Source organism: the organism of the source record quoted next, unplaced genomic scaffold, assembly GCF_019419815.1.
Source record: "Pyrus x bretschneideri cultivar Hongxiangsu unplaced genomic scaffold, Pyrus_bretschneideri_v1 Contig152, whole genome shotgun sequence".
Classification (NCBI taxonomy): Eukaryota; Viridiplantae; Streptophyta; class Magnoliopsida; order Rosales; family Rosaceae; genus Pyrus; species Pyrus x bretschneideri.
The window spans coordinates 72569-89567 of NW_025999449.1; positions in this window are offsets into that span (position 1 = coordinate 72569).

A 16999-nucleotide genomic window follows, 5' to 3' on the forward strand; every position below is an offset into this window, starting at 1 on the left:
GGGTTTATTTGATGAAACACAAATCTGATACCAAACGTTTCCTTGTTTAGTTCATTCACATAGTAGAAAATCAATTCAACACTAAGGTCAAAATGATTCGAAGTGACAATGGTCCCGAGTTCAAACTTGACACTTTTATACTCTCAAATGTATCCTTCACCAAACTAGTTGCATCAACACACCACAACAAAATGGTGTTGCTGAATGCAAGCATCGACACTTGCTCAATGTTGCTCAAGCCCTACTATTTCAAGCCAATCTTCCTAAACGGTTTTGGGGGGATGTCATCCTCACTTCGGCCTATCTTATCAATCGCACACCCATACCTCTCCTTCATGGGCAAACACCATTTCAAAAATTGTTTCACAAGGAACCAACTTACACACACACCTACGTGTTTTTGGCTGTTTGTGTTTTGTGTCCACCCATGCACAAAAACCTTCAAAATTTGACCTTCGTGCATGTCGTTGTATCTTTCTTGGTTATCCTTATGGACAAAAGGGTTACAGGTTGTTTGATATCACACTTCAAAAGGTTTTTGTGTCACGGGATGTAACATTCTTTGAAGACCATTTTCCCTACCACACCTCAGATATTTCTGATGCCCCTAGTTCCTTGCCCAATCTCACTTCTTCACTATCAGACTTTAACATGGATGTTGCACCTCCATCCTCCTCTTTTGACACGTCTCCTATCTTTCCCTCTTATGACATCCAACCGAATCCCACTTTGCTCTCATGCAACATCCAACTTCCACTAATACATCACTTCCCATGCACCATTCACCTTCCACCACTACACCACTTCTCACCGACTCAACTTCAAATCATATGCCATCTTCATCTAACCCTCTTGACAACAACATCACAACCTCACAGTCATCAGCCACATCACCTCCAAACCCTACCCCAGACTGCCCCGTGGCTGATGCACTATCGGCACCACGTCGCGGTACACGCCTACCAAAATTTCCACCTTTTTGCAGAATTTTCATGTTGAGACTTCTCTCCCGTCAAGACCTGATCATTCCTCTTCCATGAATATGGTCACGTCCTCAGGTACTTCTCACCTTCTCTCTCACTACTTATCTTACCACCGCCTATCTCCAACCCATAAAGCTTTTGTCACTAACGTCACAGCCATCCAAGAGCCTACCACTTCTGTGCAGGCTATCCAAAATTCAAATTGGCGTTCTGCCATGAAGCACGAAATTGAGGCTCTTCAGGCCAACAACACTTGGTCCCTCGTTCCTTTGCCACACCACAAATAACCCATTGATTGTAAATGGGTGTATAAGGTCAAACTGAAACCTGATGAGACTATCGAGCGATACAAAGCACGGTTAATTACGAAGGGCTATAGTCAAATTGAAGGTGTTGATTACCAAGAAACATTTGCTCTTGTTGCCAAATTGACCACTGTTCGTGTCCTACTTAGTGTGGCTACTATCCGTGGGTGGCACTTGCACCAACTCGACGTTAACAATGCCTTTTTACATGGTGACCTCGACGAGGAAGTTTACATGCACTTACTTCCTGGTCAGCCAAAAGGGGGAGACTCGTGTATGCAAGTTACATAAATCTTTATATGGCTTAAAACAAGCTTCGAGGAAATGGTTTCTTAAACTCTCCAATGCTCTCAAGGCTGCCTGATTTCATCAATCATGGTCTGATTACTCACTATTCGTCCGAAGTCGTCAAGGTAACTTCATCGTTTTGCTAGTCTATGTTGATGATGTAATACTGGCAGGAAATAATTTGCAAGAAATTGAAGATACAAAGCGGTTTCTCTAGCAACAATTCAAATTGAAAGACTTGGGCCAACTTAAATATTTCTTAGGGATAGAGGTTGCACAGTCCAAACATGGCATAACTTTGTGTCAACGGAAGTATACATTGGATATATTAGATGATGTGGGGTTTTTAGGTGCCAAACCTTCAAGATTTCCTATGGAACAGAACATTTCTCTCACGGAGACAGAAGGAAAGTTGCTAATTGATGCATCACCATACAGAAGGCTTGTAGGTAGATTAATCTACTTGACCATAACGAGGCCGGACCTAGCCTATGTCGTCCACATGCTGAGTCAATTCATGGAAAAGTCTCGACAACCACATCTTGAAGCAGCACACAAGGTTCTCAAGTATATCAAAAGTGCACCAGGACAAGGTATTTTTCTACCTTCCACAAGATCATTACAATTAAAGGCATTTTGTGATGTTGACTAGGCTGGGCTAGATGCAAAGATACGAGGAGGTCAATAACTGGTTACTGCATTCAGCTTGGTCAAGCACCGATTTCTTGGAAAACAAAGAAACAAACCACTGTATCTCGCTTCAGTGCAGAGGCCGAATACCATTCCATGGCCACTACATGTTGTGAGATTACTTGGTTGAAGAACATTTTAAAGGATTTGAATGTGAGTCATCCACAACCAGTCACATTGTTTTGTGACAATCAAGCAGCCATGTATATTGTTGCGAATCTGGTGTTTCATAAACGGACAAAACATATGGAAATTGATTGTTATCTAGTAAGAGAGAAGATTCAAGGAGGAATGGTTCGTACAACCTACATATGGACATCTGATCAACCAGCTGACATCTTTACCAAGCCATTGAGTTCAACACAGTTTGAAACACTACTCAGCAAGTTGGGTGTCATTAACATAAACTCCAACTTGAGGGGGAGTGTTAAGGAATGAATCTTAGATTGATTAAGTAAATATTGTAAATAGTTAATTAGTTATTCATTTACTTGTTTTGTATTTGACTGCCTTGTTTATAAGATCCGAATTGATTGGTGACTCTACATAATATTGTAACCCTAGTTCGATCCATAACAAGAAGAAATTCAGACTTTGCATTTCTTTACAAAGTCTCAGATATAAGAACGACTCCATCATCGAGTCGACTCGAGTCAAATGTGATTCCAACTGAATCAAATATCTGCATCTCCATCCAGAACAAGCTCGAGGAGATGAGGTTGGTGTGTTTCACTGGGTTGAGTTTGTTGTGCGACCAAATCAAACAGATTTGATTTGAGCCATTGGTTAAAGTTGGGGGAAGAGGCGACGGGGTGCGGGGAGTGGAAGGGGAGGAAATCGAGAGTGAATTTGAGCCATTTGTTGAAATCGAAGTCGAAATCGTGGAGGCAAGATGAAAAGGATGGGAGGGAGGGGCGGGATCAAACTTATTTCCTATGGGCGGAAGATGACTGGAAAAAAAAATTAATTTTTTATTATGCCAATTTTTTTTTAAAATTTTTTAATTGTCCTCGTGGATGCTTAGTCATCGTCCACTTTGAAGCCACATCACACTTTAATGGAGTTGCTAATGGTTAACCTAAAAGAAGTATAAATTTGGCAAAAAAAAAAAAAAAAAAAAAACATAATTTTAGGTATGAGACTAGGATGAAAAAAAAAAACTTGACTAAAGAGTTAGTATGTATATAATAAACAATTAGTATATCTAAAACTACATAAATGAAACTATCTTTGTTAACCAAAAGAGGATGAAAAGACATATTTATCTTCTGCCACAACAAAAAAGTTAAAAACAGTAAAGTAATTTCACAAAACAAAGTTTTTTGTTTTTTTTAAACCTCACCTACATGTAAGTTTATTATCTCTAACTAAAAAAAAAATACAACCTCTCTCCCTTCCCTCTCTCTCTCCTCACTAACACATTCTCTTTCACTCTACAAAATTTCACACACTTTATGTGTGAGCATATATATATATATATATATATGGATTCATTACATAACTTTTTATATACATTTTTGTGAGATCCATTAAGTAACGTATTTTAACAAGAATAAACGAAATGAAGAATCCCTAGCAACAAGATATAATTTTCTTTTAAAAAAATTACACAAAACAACCACAACTATAAATCGAACCACAATTTCATCCGTAGCAGTAGGAGCAGGGCCCACTCTTTCACCAACTACAACAATAAATTAATTATTATTTATTTAACAATTAAATTAATTGCAAAAAAAAAAAAAAAAAAAAAAAAAACTCTCTCTCCCTCCTTTTTCCCACGACGTCGTTTCGGGGTACCAATTTGCTCGAAGCGCATCTTCAACCTGCCAACCCCAAATTTCTCGGCCAAACCCCATCCCTCTCCACCCTCCGCCGCCGTTGAAGTTTTCCAGCTGCTCTCCTAACCCCGTTTCCTCGGAAAAAAATTCTCATATTCCTCTTTCTCTCTCTTATTCTCCTTCTCGAGCCATCAACATGGGAAGCCACGAAGTCAATCACCCCGACTTCAAATTCGGGATCTACGAAGTCAACACCCGGACTTCGACCCCAACCACGAACTCGCTCGCTCGCTCACTCTCTCTCTCTCTCTCTCTCTCTCTCTCTCTCTCTCTCTCTCTCTCTCTCCCACTAGCGACTTGTATCCATTAATGCGACACAATACAAATCCGACAAACGACGCTGGTGAATTCAATGAATGACTCGAGTTAGAAGACCAAATTGATTCGAAGCCCACCTTCAACTCTTCTGAGTTTTCTTGGGTGTGTTTAGAGTGAGGTCTGATGGCGATTGAGGGGGTGGGCTGGCAGTGGGAGGGGAGTGGACTATAGGGGTGTGCTGTGGATAAGTTGTGAAGGGGGTAACTGAGGGGAAACTGGAGTTGACGATGGAATTGCAGCTAAATTACCCAGTTTATGAATTTCAAAGGGATTGGAGGTTGAGTCGCCGGATAAGGAAAAGATTGGGGTTTAATTTATTCCAAGACATCACTTAATAGCCAAATAAATGAACTGATTAAATGAAGTCCGACATTGTAACGAATTCGTAAGTTTATATATGACATTATAACATTCAAAAATGAGATATGAGTATGTTATGTGATCCAAAGTTGAGGTGATAAAATATAATTTACCCTTTTCCTTTCATTGAAGACATGGCTGAGAAGAAGCAATAAGAAGTTAGAGAAATGATACCGCCCCAACCACAAAGCATTTACTGAGAGAATTTAGAAATCAATTAGCAATTATTTAGGTGAGGTTACTGGGGAGCAGCAATATGTATGTGACGATGGCTGCTGGAAATTGGTAGCCAAATTAGCTTTTGGATTTTGTTGCCGGCAATCAAAAAAAGAAGACAAGGGGAAGAAGATGTAGGTTTTATTTTCAAAATTAACTTCATGTGCATTTTCAAATTGAGTTTGCTGATGACGTATTGAATTATTGCATTTGATTGCATGAATTATTTTATAATTTTTGATACGATTATATATACCGTTGATACCAAATACTTCATTATCATTTTGACAATATGAATAATATTGTTTTATTTCATGATTTCAGTGTGATTAAATATACCATTGATACCAAATGCTTCATTATCATTTTGACAATATGAATAATATTGTTTTATTTCATGATTTCAGTGTGATTAAATATACCATTGATACCAAATGCTTCATTATCATTTTTTGACAATATCTTTCCAATTTCAATTTTAAAGATAAGAGACAAAGACACACAAAGTGTAAGAAAATTCAGTCTTCCCAGACAAAGACACCACCTCATGTATCAAAATTTTGGTAGTTTCAATTTACTACTATGAATTTTCTTGATTTTCAACATTTCATACATTAATTTTTTTCATCTCAGTTTAATACCTAAAGTGATAATTTTGTAACACTTTCATGTATTTGTTAAACTTTTTATTAAAACAGTCGTTAACCTATGACGTGACACCAACATAGACAATGATGTGACGCCACATGTCAATTTGTGCGGAAAAGGATCTTCCCCAAATCCTTTTCTTGAGGATCATGTGATCGTGGTCGTTCATCGTACATCGTGCGGTCAGTTTTCTTTAGGTACTATTTATATTTAATGTTAAATTTTCAATTTCAAATAATTTTTTACCGTATAATGTACGATGAACGACCACGATCACAAGATCACCAGAAAAAGAATCTGACGAGGATCGTTTTCCGATTTGTGCCCATGTGGACATTAAAATATATTAAAAAAAAAAAAAGGTAAAAAATACCAAAAAAAGTTTAGGAAGATAACCTCCGAAGTTTCGAACACAAAAACCAAGCCAATTTCCTTACCAGCTCCGCTCCCCATGCGTAAAGCATTGCAATCAGTCTTCAATGGCTTCCTCACTTGTAATAACGGATGTACAAGTGTTGAGTATTGATTGGTTAGGATATAACGTAGAGGAGTGCCACGTAGGCAAATCAGTTAGAGTGATTGGTTAGGATATAATGTAGGGGAGTGCCACATAGGCGAATCAGTTAGAGGAGTGTTATAAAAGCCACTGTACAAACGTTTACAATTCTAATGTTCAGTTGCCTCTTCATTTTTCTGCTGTTATCTTCTTTCTCTCTAAAAACCTTTCTTTCTCAAACTTCTTGAATTCCTTAAGTTTCTGGTTTGATTTTCTGATGTTATCATGGTATCAAGAGCCAATGATCGTGCGTGGGTGTGTGCTCGTCGAAGTCAGTAATGGAAGTGTGATGATCTGCAATCTGTCTCGTGATTTGGAGTATTTTTCTTGGCGATTTGGGGCTGCAATCAGGGCGAAGCAGGAATTTCAGGTGCTGTGTAGTGTTTCTTTGTTGTTCTCATTCTCTTGAAATGGTTTTGTGGGCGATTCTGGTGTTTTTCTTTTAGTAGTTTGTGTTTTGTTAGTTTGTTTGATTTGCGAAGATGAAATTGTAGAGGCCAAAGCCATTGTTATATTAGTTGTTGAGCACTGGGTAGTTAAAAAGGCCAATGCCATTGATTCAAGAAAGTTGAGTTGTCAGGGGTCTAGGTCAAGAAAATTGTTGTGTTTGTTTGAGAATTATTCAAAGGATTGTTAAACGGTTGAGTCTTGAACTATATTTGGTATGGCTCCCTCTGTGAAAATTGAGGGATTGTTGGGCATGCTCACTATTCGTCTTGGTGAGCACAATTACACCAAATGGTCATTTCAATTCAAGTCTGTGTTAAAGGGGTACAAACTGTTTGATCATTTTGATGGTTCAGTTCCTTGTCCGTCGAAGTTTGTGGTTAGTACAGAAAGTGGGGTTACCAAAGAATTGACAGATGCTTTTCAAGATTGGGAGACCACGGATTTATCTTTATTAAGTTTGTTGATAGCAACGTTGACTGATGATGCGATAGAATATGTTATCGGGTGTAAGACTGCTGCTGAAGCTTGGACAAATCTTGAAGAAAGGTTTGCGTCTGTGTCTAGGACAGGTATTAATCACTTGAAAACAGAATTACATACAGTTCAAAAAGGTGGGGATTCAATGGATAAATATCTGTTACGAATCAAGACGATCAGGGATCAATTGATGGCTGCAGGGGAATATGTATCAGATAATGATGTGATGATTGCTGCTCTTGCTGGGTTACCCAGAGAGTTTACTACTATTAGGACGATTATACTTGCGAGGGACTCTAATGTCACTATGAAGGAGTTTAGGGCACTGTTAATTGGTGTTGAAAGGGAAAATGATGTGGTCATGAATTCATTGACTCATAATATGGCTGGTTTGTATACTAATGGTACCAGTTCTGCTTCGTATACTAATGGTGCATCCAGTTCCAATTCGTCTGCAAATGAACCATCTAGTACTGGAGGTGTTCTTACTGCTGCTCCACTACCACAACAAATGTCATTCTTTCCACAGTCTCAAATGATGCAACCTGTGTATGGTTCTCATCAAAGTTCTTACGGATCAGGTGGTGGGTGTGTTGGTCCCTTGGAGCAGCATCCACAAGATAATTCAAGGTAGCATCAATCTTCAGCGTAGTTTTCTGGATCTCAACAAAGGTTTTACAATGGAGGACAGTCAAGGGGAAATAATACTTATCGATCAGGCTTCAAAGGTAAAGGGTCGAATTACAGGAATAATAGTGGTTGGAATGGAAATGTTGAGTTTAGAACTACATTACATCCAGGGTGTCAAATCTGTCAGAGAAGAGAGCATACTGCTCCGAATTGTTTTTATAGAACTGCGCAGAGTACTTCACCACATTTCAATACTGAATGTTAGATTTGTGGAAAAAAGGGGACATAGTGCTCTGGAATGTTATCACAGGGGAAATTACTCCTATCAACCTTCTGGGCCTCCTGCTTTTCTTGGACCTTCATTTCCTGGTCATTCCTCAATGATCCCTCCATCACAGGGTACTGTTCCACAGCCTCCGAGTTTTGCTGCTCATTATTCATATCAGGGGCATGCACCGTCTATGCAAGGGATGACTGGTCCACAGAACATACATGAATCTGATCTTCCATATCAAGTCCAACCTGCAGTGCAAGCAATGAATGTTCAAAGTTCACCATCATATTCCAATTCTGCAAATTGGATTGTGGATACAAGAGCATCACACCACATGACATCTGATCTTGCTAGCTTACAGCAAGTTTCTTCTTTTGAAGGTTCAGACAAAATTAAAATTGGCAATGGTCAAGGTTTGCCGATTCAGAATATTAGTTCTGTAATTATTAAAACACCTTATCATTCTATTATAATGAAAAATGTGCTGCATGTAGGGGTGGTTCGGTATGGGATACCGAACCAAAAGTAGTATCCCAAATCCCAAACCGAAATTTTTTGGGACGGGAATTTGAAGACCAATCCCAAACCAAAATTTCGGGAATCCCAAATTTCGAGAATCCCGAAATATTTTCGGGATTTCGGGACAAATCGGGAATCCCAAATTAAAATATGAAATTATGAATTATTCTTCAAATATATAATTTAAGAACACATTCATGAACTAGGAATGTCATTTCATTCACACTACCATTTAATCAAATATTGGCATGCTTGATTGTTTTTATCAAAGTCAAAATTCAAATTAATTAAACCCTTTTGACAATCTGTTAAGAGACAAAAGAATCAAACCTTCTGAAATCATTAGCCATGACAGTAGCAATAATAAAATCCAAATGAATATCAAACAGAACATGAAAAATATGCAAGGTGTAAGGCATTCCAGGTTGCAGAGCATGAATTAGAAACTAGTAGCATCAATTATAAAAGAATAATATATAATATATATATAAATTAATAATATATAATTTCAGTTTGATATGGGATTTCCGAAATATTGAGAAGTCAATCCCAAATCCCATACCAAAATTTCGGGATCGGTTCGGGATAGCATCCCGAAAATTTCGGGAATTTCGGTTTGGGAAATTTTTGGTTTGGGATCGGGATTTTTTCGGTTCGGTTTGGGATTTTCGGGAATTTTTTCCACCCCTAGCTGCATGTTCCATCTCTTGCTGTGAATCTAATGTCTGTAAAGCAGCTATGTAAAGATAACAGATGCTGGTTTATCTGTGATGACATAAATTTCTTTGTGCAGGACAAGGTGACAAGGGAGATCTTGTACAAAGGAAGGAGTAAACCTCATGAGTTGTTCCAGATTCATGTGTCTTCATGGACAGTTCCAAAGGCTTTTATTGGACAATTGATCAAGTTTTCTCTCTGGAATCACCGGCTGGGGCATCCTACAAATGAAGTCATGGCAGTTATGTTAGCTAAGTCTCAGATTCCAGTCTCTATGGATAATAAGCATACCATGTGCACAGATTGTATTCATGGGAAGATTACTCGCAAACCTTTTGATAATTAGTCATCTAGATGTATTTTACCTTTTGATAGAATCCATTCCGATGTTTGGGGACCCTCCTCAGTTAAGTCTATAGAAGGGTATAGATTCTATGTTGTATTTTTTGATGATTGTACAAGATACATGTGGATTTTTCCCCTATATAATAAATCAGAGGTGTTTTTGATATTTGTCAAGTTTTATAAGTATATTGAGGTTCAATTTGGAGCCCAAATAAAGTCCTTCCAATCAGATGGAGGTGGTGAGTTTGTTAGTCATTTGTTTAAAGAGTTTATGTAGTCCAAAGGAATGATTCATAGAATTTCCTGCCCATACACTCCACAACAAAATGGATTGGTTGAAAGAAGGCACAGACATGTAGTTGAAACAGCAATAACTTTGATGAATGCTGCTAGGTTGTCATAGGAGTTTTGGTATCTGTCTTGTGCACATGTTGTGTACTTAATAAACAGAATGGCTTCTAAGTCATTACAAATGAATTCACCTTATTTTGGTTTGTATGCTAGACATCCATCTATGAAGGATTTGAAAATATATGGCTCAGCTGTGTTTCCATACTTGAGACATTATAATGACAGTAAACTTCAACCTAGATCTTCCATGTGTATATTCTTAAGATATGCTTCAGGTTACAAAGGGGCTATCTGTTATAACTTGCAGACACAGAAGTTGGTTTTATCTAGGCATGTTATTCATGATGAGTCTGTGTTTCCTGCAAAATGTAAACCGTCTGTGATGTTGAGTAGTCAATCTATTCCCCTCTCGGTCACCTCTATTCCAATTCTGGTTCCCTTCAGAGCTTCAAGTGAACATGACAGTGTGTCTCCAGAGCCAGTTCAGTTACAAAGGCAGGGATCTGGAACACAGGAATCTGGGTCATTAAGCTCATCTCCTATACAAGATCTCCAGCAACCTTTGTCACCTGTCCTAAGTCTAGCACATCCTTAGGTATTACCTCCTATCTCTGTGAGTGATTGGAATCAATCCTCTAGTTCCATTCCTGCTAATACGACTAACACACATTCTATGACAACAAGACTTCAAACTGGAGCCATTCAGAGGAAAGATTATACTGCTTTTTGTGCTAGTTTCCCTGAATTGCAGTCATTAGGAGTTGATAATGGATCTATGTGTTCTGATGGATTCTCTTTTCTGGCTGAGAGTGTTGAGTGTGAAGAACCAAAGACTTTTACAGTTGCAGCTACGAATTCTAATTGGCAGCAAGCTATGCAAGATGAGTTTGATGCTCTTAAAGGGCAAGGGACTTGGGTTCTTGTACCTCCTCCTCATCACAGAACTATTATTGGGAGCAAATGGGTGTACAAATTGAAAAGAAACCCTTATGGTAGTATATCTCGATACAAGGCACGTTTGGTGGCTCAAGGTTATACACAGGAACATGGTCTGGATTACTCTGAGACGTTTAGTCCAGTAGTGCGACACACTACAGTGCGTTTAATTCTTGCACTTGCTACAAGTCACAAATGGGAACTTCGCCAACTGGACATCAAAAATGCATTTCTGCATGGTGAGTTGCAGGAAGAAATATACATGCAACAACCGCAGGGGTTTATCGATTCCAGAGTACCTAACCATGTCTGCAAACTTGTTAAATCCTTGTATGGACTTAAACAGGCTGCGCGAGCCTGGAATGCTAAGTTCACAGGAGTCTTACGTTCGATGGGATTCACTGTTTCTCAGTCTGACACAAGCCTCTTTGTTAAGACAGATGGTGAGGATATTATTGTGTTACTTCTGTATGTAGATGATATAATACTTACAGGTTCGAATGTCATCAAAGTTCAGGGTGTGATTACTGCTCTAAGTGAAATATTTGATTTAAAAGACATGGGCAAGCTCACATACTTCTTAGGGCTGCATATTCAGTATAAAATCAATGGAGATATGTTTCTTAGTCAGACTAAATATGCACAGGAGCTTATCAAAAGAGCAGGAATGGAGAATTGTAGGCCTGCACCAACACCTTCAAAGCCTCATACTCAGTTACTTTTATCTGCAGGGCAACCTTTGTCTGATCCAAGTCTCTATCGCAGTATTGTTGGAGCACTTCAGTATTTGACCTTCACCAGGCCTGATATTGCTCATTCTGTCAATGTTGTGTGCCAATATATGACAACTCCAACTAATGCACACATGTTCCTTGTCAAACGGATACTCAGATACCTTCAAGGGACTCTACTGTGTGGAATTACTTATCGTTCAGATCCTGATATTCACATTTCTGCCTATTCTGATGCTGATTGGGCTTCTGATATTAATACCAGGAGGTCAGTTACTGGTTATGTAGTCTTCCTTGGTTCTAATCCTGTTTCATGGCAATCCAAGAAGCAATCTTCTGTGTCTCGTAGCTCCACAGAAGCGGAGTATAAAGCTCTAGCTAATTGTGCAGCTGATGTGTGTTAGATACGGTCCCTTATGAAAGATCTCCATCAGTTTTTACCTGCTCCTCCTGATTTACACTGTGATAGTATTTCAGCCTTATCTCTTAGCACCAACCCTGTCTTCCATTCCAGGATTAAACATCTTGATATTGATTATCATTTTGTTCGTGAACGGGTTCAGAAGAAAGATATCGTGGTGCACTATATCTCTACAGACAATCAAGTTGCAGACGTTCTTACTAAGGGACTTCACAGTCCTGTGTTTGTTAAGCACTGCATCAATCTCAGCCTTGGAGTTCCTGGCTGCGATTGAGGGGGGATAATAACGGATGTACAAGTGTTGAGTATTGATTGGTTAGGATATAATGTAGAGGAGTGCCACATAGGCAAATCAGTTAGAGTGATTGGTTAGGATATAATGTAGGGGAGTGCCACATAGGCAAATCAGTTAGAGGAGTGTTATAAAAGCCACTGTACAAACTTTTACAATTCTAATGTTCAGTTGCCTCTTCATTTTTCCGCTGCTATCTTCTTTCTCTCTAAAAACCTTTCTTTCTCAAACTTCTTGAATTCCTTAAGTTTCTGGTTTGATTTTCTGATGTTATCAACTTGTACCATATGGTATGTGAATTCAATGGCTGGTTTCTAGATTGTTGTCCTCGTTGACCATTGAATAAGCCCCTATTTTTCTAATTACTTTTACAGATAATATCAGTTATTATTCTAAACTTTTTTAGTTTTCACCATTTGATACATCAAATTTCATAATGGTATTTGAAGTCGTACTTTTGAAACATTTTCATACTTCTGTTAAGATTGTTGTTAAATCAGTCATTAACTACTAACATGACGCTTACGTGGATAATAATTGAATGTCACGTATCAATATGAGTCATGTGAATATTAAAAAATTAAAAGATTTAAAAAAAAAATTGGGCCTTTCCTACCTCAACCCCTACTCCCACCCTTCCTCCTCCCTCTTTGACTTCACTCTCTCTCTCTCTCTCTCTCTCTCTCTCCGGCAAACCACCTCTGAACATTCCTCCCAAACCCTAATTTTCTCAATCCCCAATTCACCTCCAATTTTTTAACCCACATTTCAATTCAGCCTTCCCACCATCGATTCATTATTGACAACATCACAATTTTGAAGACCACAACGATACCCAGTAGGCTTGGTAAAGGGGTCGTGTTTGTCGTGTTCGTGTTGTTTTCATGTAACATCTGTTATCTTAATGGGTTGTGGTGTCACACTCATTATCTTAACGGGTTCTTTACATGTCGAATCATTTTACCCAATAGGTAAAATGACCCGATCTGTTATGACCCGTTAAGAAAAAAAAAATTTCTTCTAAATTTGCACATACCACATTGCCACATAAATATTAGTTCGAAACGGAAAAAAAAAAAAAAAAAAAAAAAACCAAATTGAAGAAACAAAACCAATCTTAATTCGAAAACTAATTTGAAGCAAAACCCTATATTTTGAAAGTAATTGGAAAGAAATAACAATTACCTCGATTAGGGCTCGAGATTCGCTCGATCTAGAGAAAGAGAGAGAATCAAAGACAAAAGTAGAAGATTGACTGGTGTTGGGTTACTAGGTTGTATGCAGTGACAGTGGTGTGGTGGAGGGAGACTCAAGAGGGTGGTTGGACTCATGGGTGGCCAGAGTTGAGGTTCGAGAATGAGATTCAAGGGTTCAATTCAAGAGAGAGAGCAGCTACTTCGATACAAGCCTTCGAGAATGAGAGAGAGTCTGATTTAGGGTTGAGAAAAACATTGGACAACCGAGATTAAATCTCAGCTGGTCCAACGGTCATCAATTTTCTAAATATAATATATATATATATATATATATATTTTTTTAATTTTCAATTCAGTTGGGATTAAATCCTACTGTTGTAATTATAGTATTTCTTTTTAGTGGATAAAATTATTAAATTAATATTTTTAATCGTATAATGGGTTACCTAATACATGAACCAACTCGTTATCTTAACAGGTGCTTATCGAGTTACTCGATAACTGTCATGCCTCGGACCTGGAATCGTGGAAAGGTTTGATTCCTCACCCAGTGCATGAATAAAACTAAAATAAATAAAAAGAAACTCAAAGGAGTTTGACAAATAGTTCTTTGAAAATGATGTGGAAGGATGAATATGATGGTAGGCTAGGAATGAATCGAAAGCGACTTATTAAATATGCAAGTCAAATATGCTTGGCTCCAAAATCACCATTCGACTTCACATACATCTCACAAATCCCTTCTCTAAATTGATCTGCACCCTCATATACTTGGATTTGACTTCCTGATCACTAAGGTGAAAGTTTTACTGTAATCTAACTTAACTCAAGTTATGAACATACAGTGAAAAAGTTGGAAGGTTGCAGAGTTCCCTCCGTTTCCTTTCTTTCTTTTTATTTTTCTCCTCTTTTTCTTCGGGTGTCCATACTAGAGAAACAATGGGAATGGGTGCTTTCCTCTTTCTTTCTTTTTTTTTCTGTTTTTTTTTTCTTTTTCTTTTCTTTTCCTTTTTTCTTTGTGGTCTAATCAAAATTTTACATGTGTGACCACATGTCAACCACAAACAAGACTAACACCCTTAGTTGGCTAGCTATCAATTTGCCAGGTGGCTAGCTCAACCTTTTGTGACTGCAGCATGTCACCCATTTATTCGTCTTCTAAACTCTGAAAATTATTCTGAAAGATACTATTACTTTCGTATTAATTGATCTTAATCAAAATACACTAATTTTTTTTCTAGTATCTTAGGCATCCAAAATAAATACTATTTTGAAACACTTAATAATTTCGAGGTTTCACATTCTACCCCTCTTAAAATAAATCTCGTCCTCGAGATTTTCGACTATTAAATAGTGAAAGATGTTTCACATTCGAACCCCCTAAACCTTATTTATTTTAAACAAATCAACACCTCACTCTATGATTTCATTCTCTGTTCGAAAAAAAAATGATCATGGTCTTTGTAAATATTGGAATCTCCAGCAGTAATCATTGGCAATACATATAAACATCATTGGTTCTTCTCAATTTAGGGGTGTCCATTTCTCCAGCTATACCACATAGACGATCCCCCAGGATTCATCCATTAGCATATCACCATCTGACGGTTTAGGGGATCAAAACCCAGGGGAATCACACAATCCCTTTCATTCTCAGGTCATCGAAATAATCTATGAAAGCCACACTCACTCTCCCGAAAGTGAGAGATTAACAATTATTATTATTATTATTATTTTACATGAATGCACCTTCATCATAGGACTCATGAAATGGTTATATATCCATGCATTTCATGCCAACAAAACAGAATAGGAAATTTAGTTAGAGTTGAGAGAGAAAGACTATCATACACAGACTAACACACAACACTAGCTACTACTATATGCAAATTCCCAATTCACTCCACAATTAGCCCCAAAATTATGGATATATAAATGATATTATTTGTTAACCACAATCCACATGAAATATGTTATTAGTCCCATATACAATCCTTGTCAAACAACAACTTAATAAAAGGGAAAAAAAATGTCCTGAGAAATCAAAATTTTAACACACATAAGAACTAAACAGAAAATCCTTGTGATCATATTCTAACTAGAGGTTTCATCAACATGGAGAACATGAAAATTTGCTCAAAATCGAGTTCTTAATCATCTACCAAGCTACCCATAATAACCAATGATTCAATCAATCTAGCAATTCATGTAAGAAAAGATAAATTCCTGGATTCCCAAAGCCACAAATAATCTCACAATCTATAAAATACTTTTAAAATTTACCTTGAATTGTAAAGCTCAGCTCCACAACTTTTTAAGTGAAAACGATTACCATACTTTGTAGCTGAAAACGATTCGTCAATCAAAAATTTTCACCAAAGTTACAAACATGGTTTTAAGAACAGCTATTTTCTATTTTTTGAGTAGCTACTCAATGAAGAACTCGAGAATATAGTATATTGTAGAGTAGAATCGTTTGCTCTGATACCATTTTGTTATGCCCCGGACCCGGAATCGCGGAAATGTTTGATTCCACGCCTAGTGCATGAATAAAACTAAAATAAATAAAAAGAAACTCAAACAAGTTTGACAAATAGTTCTTTCAAAATGATGTGGAAGGATAAATAGGATGGTAGGCCGGGAATGAATTGAAATCGACTTATTAAATATGCGAGTCAAATATGCTTGGCTCCAAAATCACCATTGAACTTCACGTGCATCTCACGAATCCCTTCTCCAAATTGATCTGCACCCTCATATACTTGGATTCGACTTCGTGATCACTGAGGTGAAAATTTTACTGTAATCTGACTTAACTCAAGTTATGAACATACAATGAAAAATTTGGAAGGCTGCAGAGTTCCCTCCGTTTCCTTTCTTTGTTTTTATTTTTCCCCTCTTTTTCTTCGGGTCTCCGGACTAGGGAAACAATGGGAATGCATGCTTTCCTTCTTTTTTTTCTTTTTTCCTTTTTCTTTGTGGTCCAATCAAAATTCTACATGTGTGACCACATTTCAACCACAAACAAGACTAACACCCTTAGTCAGCTAGCTATCAATTTGCCACATGGCTAGCTCAACCCTTTGTGGCTGCAACATGTCACCCATTTATTCATCCTCTAAACTCTGAAAATTATCCTGAAAGATACTATTACTTTCGTATTAACTGATCTCAATCAAAAGAAACTAATATTTTTTTTTCCAGTATCTTATGCATCTAAAATAACTACTACTTTGAAACACATAATAATTTCGGGGTTTCACAATAATGATCTGATTCATTATCGTGTCGTTCAGAAAACCTGTTCATTTCATATTGTGTCGTGTCGTGTTATGTCGGGTTAATAAGTCGTGTTAGAAATTGTGAGGCTTAGTACCCATGAAAGAAGGAAGCCAGGCCCGACTTGGTCGCCAAGTACAGTGCCATTTGGCCAATCTAGAATCCGTAATATGCGT